Consider the following 4989-nt stretch of genomic DNA (forward strand, 5'->3'; position numbering starts at 1 on the left):
ATCCATTGCAGAATGTGAATGTCTTATGGACTGTAATTACGTAACTTAAACTTGCAGTGTTCTGTGGTGACACCTCGTGATGAAACGGCGTTATTAACAATGACGATGATATGGTTTTAACATTAACTATACTGAGATTTCCGTATATTTATGCTGTTTCTGTTAGTCATTTGTTCTCTTCGCTAACTACTATAACATGAATAGTGGGAAACATGTTCGAAAATTGTCCGTGCTCATTGTAATCTATGATTATTAATAAAAACTCTGCTTAAACGTAGGGACCCCCTGCTCCAACATTATGTGTTATGAAATACGAAGAGAAAACCCTGGGAATACTCATCAGATCTTTTAGCATCAATGGAGGGTGAATCGGACTTAATGTTTCAGGTATTGATCAGCATTGACCTTTTAATTTCAGATTCCCAGCATCGCAGTATTTTGTTTTCGGATTATTGATTTTGCACCTATTCCAGAATTTTCACGGTGACTCTATTCTAGTGTTCATGATGGCGATATTGGCATAACATCACTGGTCGTAAGCCAACTGTCGCATTACAGGTCAGGCTGCTACTCAACTTTTAATCGTGACACCTCTTCACTAACATTACTGTTGGTGACGTCAACGTAATTTTACTGATGCTGAATTTAACTTCACTGAGGAAGCCCCTACTCGACATTAATAGTTGTGCCCTTGCAGAGAATCATCCTAGCATTTCTAGCTGTAACCCTACGCTAACGTTACTCCTGAGGCCTTTATTCTAATGTATTCGTCATGACATGACTCAAACATTGCCGGTGGTGATCCAGTGCCACAAAGATTTTTTTTTTCCCTTTGTTTTGCTTGCAATCCTCTCTTTCACATTAGGAACATATTCAATGAATTGGTTATGTATCATGACACACGTACTCTTGATTTACTTCCGAAATCAGGTTGCCTGATTATAAGATAACGTTCCGCATTGTAAGAGTTAATGCAGTTATATTTTAATCAGCACTCGAGATAAAACGGGAAATGTTCTCTTTCCAGAATTCCCGCTGCATAAAGATGAATCGTGGTTCCTGATTTTTCTCTTGGTTGGCCTAGACACCAACGCTGTGAATCACTGGCAGCAGATATGAGAAGGCCCATGGCTTTTGCCGGGATAAACAGTTTGTCTCAATTTAATCAAACAGGTGTTTTCAACGGAAGAGAAACCTCGATCAGATCACCCTTCATTATTATTTTCTCAAAAGAATAGAAACAAGGAGAGGCTCTGAAAAGAAAAAGGGCAGGGGAAGGCAGGGGAGTGACAATAGGTGAATTCCTCCTTCAAACAGACAGCAGACAGGACGAAACTGTATCCATTCTATGATTGTACCTTTCTAGGATTATCAAACCTGAACTCCTAAAGTAACTGAATGAACTCCGAAATCCCACTGGTGAATCAGCACTGCTTCCAACCTAAGGTAAATACAATCCTGCTGTTTCCTCTGAATGGTGTCTTAATGGTGCATTATGGATTTTCCAGCTTCTCAAAAAATTCAGGACCTTTCTGGCTGATATTCTGTCTAAATTGCACCTTCCTGAAAATTCTCAGTTCTCACTGTCGTTCAGCGCCATCAGAGATAAATAGTTCCTCTTGAATTTCAGCCGTAGACTAGATGAACAATGATGTTTACTGCAAAATAATGGGATACGTTTCAAAGCATTGCATTAGAAAACTCGTTAGTAGGTTTTATGCCACTCTGTTCATTACATTGATCTGTATTTTGATTGTAGTAGAAAATTCAAGATAGTTGTCTAAATATCGATTGTAATGAGTGGACCCTCGGATATGACAGCCTGGATGTTGAGATCTTAAAATCATTTTGTAGATGTGGAGTGGCGGTTAGTGAAAACTGTACCTGGAGAACTAAATGCCTTTGCTTTCCTGTGGCCCCTAGTTTCTCAACACACCGAAAATACGCTTATTGCTCAATTAGTGCCTGAAATACGTGGTTATTGTGCAATCTCTACATCCTTACTGACTGGCTCTGCATCTACTGTCCATTGTATTCCCATTCTGTAGTATGTGTTCTGAATGCACACCGTCCAAAGGAGCAGTTTCTTTCGATCAGTTCTATCGAATCCACAAGTACTTTTATTGGTAGTTTATCTAAGCTAGATGTCAGAACGAATGGGGAAAACGATAATATAATAAAAATGGATCGTCCTTGTGTTTCTTTCAGCAAAACCTGTTTACCTGTGGCGGCTTTTAACTATTATCTATTACCTATAGTGGCATCACAGGATTGAGTTCCAGGCGGTTCTGAATGTCCAATTATAAATAACATTGTGCAGTTTGAAAATAGATTTTGTGTGTACCGGTCTGTCGTTCTCACTTAATGCGTGTGTGACGTTTTTTTAGATTGTGTCTGCGTTTTGTGTAAATATATTTAGGAGTGATCGGGAAAATAAAATAAATAGGCAGGATACAAACTTTCGATAACAAAACCGGATTCAAGCCAAATGAGGAATTGACAGATCTGTGTAACTAGCAGAATGATGAAACAATTTTATATTCAGCACAAGAAGTCAAAATCACACCAACGAAAGACACTTTCTGAGCGTTGGCTTGGATGGAGACCAGTGTGTTTTTGTTTGTTACGCCGTGTAGTCGTAGACGAGTGTTTAATCGGTGGACTTGGAATCCATTGGGACCTCATCGTGCAGGTTGGAATCCTGTGCATTCCAGGTCTTCCTCAGTTTCAAAACTGAACGAATTCCTTGAACAACAGAAGTCGATGTCCTCATTATTATTCTTCTGCGAGCAGTCACGAAATGTCTGCTGTCAATACAGGAAATATCAGTTAAATTAACGACGCCCTTCTTGCTGTCCCTCTCTCATTTTGTCTATCTTACTTGAAGGCTAATTATATGTGTGGTAATTTGTGCGCGGGCATGTTTGTGTGGACTTTTGTGCTTGTACCTGTGTGTGTTGTTTTTGTTTATTGCTCCTGCGTTGTTCTTTTGTTTATTGTGTTTTTGTAAGATGTTCGCCTTAAAAAAAAATTCAAATTTCCTTCTAAAATTATTCACGAAATTATCTTCTAAAACATTTTCAGATAGCGCATTCAAGATCCCAGCAACTCTGAGACGGAATGTTGCTGCTCCCGCCCCGTGTGTATCTTATATTGATTACTTTAAATCCACGAATTTAGTTATTGGGCAACATGCAGAGGGACTATTTTTCTGGTTTACACTCTCAAAACCTTGCATGATCTGGAAAAAAACACTACTAGGTGATGGTCTAACTTCTATCTCCGAAGTACAATGGCCCGAACTTCCGCAAAAACTTCTAACTGAACGATGTCATCCCTGAGAGCATCACAGTAAGCGTCCTATGCCCACTTTCTCCGTAACTGCTGAATTGCGATCACCATTATTAACGACAAGACTCCTTATCAATGTCGAACAGTTCTAGCATGGTCCCGGTGCTTTTATATACTATTTCTCGATTTATAACCCAAATAACGAATATTCTCTTCAAAGTACATTATGAACTTTGTGTAAATGAAGACAAATGTCTCTCTGCCCATCCACTCTTTACAAAAATCTCGTAGTTACACTGGCAACATATAGAAAGAGGATGGGAGCAGATAAATTTCCACTTGGATATTATTCCAAGTCCGGCTGGTGAGTTACTTGGAGGGCAACCTCCAGGTGGTGGTGTTCCCGTCTATCTGCTGACATTGACCATCTTGGTGGTAGTGGCCATGGCTTTAGAAGGTGCTGTTGAGGGAGCTTTGGCTATTTCCTGAAGTGCAACTTGTAGATGGTACACACTGCTGTTATACTGCGTCGGTGGTTTGGTGAGTGACTGTTTGTGGATGTGATGCCAATCAAGCTGGCTGCTTTGCCCTGGAAGCTGTCAAACTATTTTAGTTTCGTAGGAGCTGCACTCATCCAGGCAATTGGGCAGTACTCCTGAATTGTACCTTGTAGATGATGCACACAATTTGAGGAGTCTGCAACTGAATTGCTCATTGCACGATTCGTAGCTTCTGACCTGCAATTGAAGCCACAGTATTTATATCGCTAATAAAGTTCAGTTTCTGGTAAATGGTAACCCCAGGGATGTTGATCAGGATTCAGTGATGTTAATGCGATTCAACATCAGGGGAGATGGTTAGGGTCTATCTCGTTGGAGATGGTTATTGCCTGGCAGTTGTGTGGCGGGAATGTTACTTGCCACTTGTCAGCCCAAGCCTAGATGTTGTCCAGTTCTTGCTGCATTTATGTCTGCATCAATGTGTACGTAGTCCCTCTGTACACAAGCCCCAAATGCAACTAGATTTAGCTGTCCCTGGTGCTACGAAGTTTGAGGCAGGCCACATTGCCCAGAATACTCCAAGTAGTTTTATTGTGATGCTTTGCCTATAGCTCGTGGAAAAAGCTTATGCAGAAAAACACATTTGAACACAAGTCCATCAGGCAGTGGCTTGCACTTAACGTCCTAATGGCTTTGCAGGAAAAGGAGATGATGTATCCTCCTGGATGTTTCCCAAAGTAGACTGTGAATACCATTTGGTAGAATAGCCTCATTGCCAAAAGTTTCAAACAAACAGCATTCCGTTGCTTGTTTGTTCACGAGAAATGTTGCCAGGTATTCCCTACACATCTGGAATCTCATCCCCTCCGCACGTTGCCCTCGAGGTGCTTGTGGTGGGAGAAGAGACCATTGCTCACCATTCATTCCGGAATGTGCTATTTCAGCGAAGGTCTGGAGAGAGATGTAAAAGCATTTGATGGAGCTTGGTCCAGAGCAGTTCAGTTCACAGGCTCTGTGCTCTACGGGCTGTTCCAAGGAACGCACACAAAGACAAACATCAACTGCAGCTGGGGATGACCTAATCGGCGGAAGTTGTCCAATTTGAGCCCCCTAAGTAGTTTTTACAACTGTGTTTTTAATAACACCAAATGCTTTGCTAGACCATTTAAGCAGAACAGTTCTATGCCTGGAGTCACAT

This window comes from Carcharodon carcharias (genome assembly GCF_017639515.1).
Source record: "Carcharodon carcharias isolate sCarCar2 chromosome 24 unlocalized genomic scaffold, sCarCar2.pri SUPER_24_unloc_10, whole genome shotgun sequence".
Classification (NCBI taxonomy): domain Eukaryota; kingdom Metazoa; phylum Chordata; class Chondrichthyes; order Lamniformes; family Lamnidae; genus Carcharodon; species Carcharodon carcharias.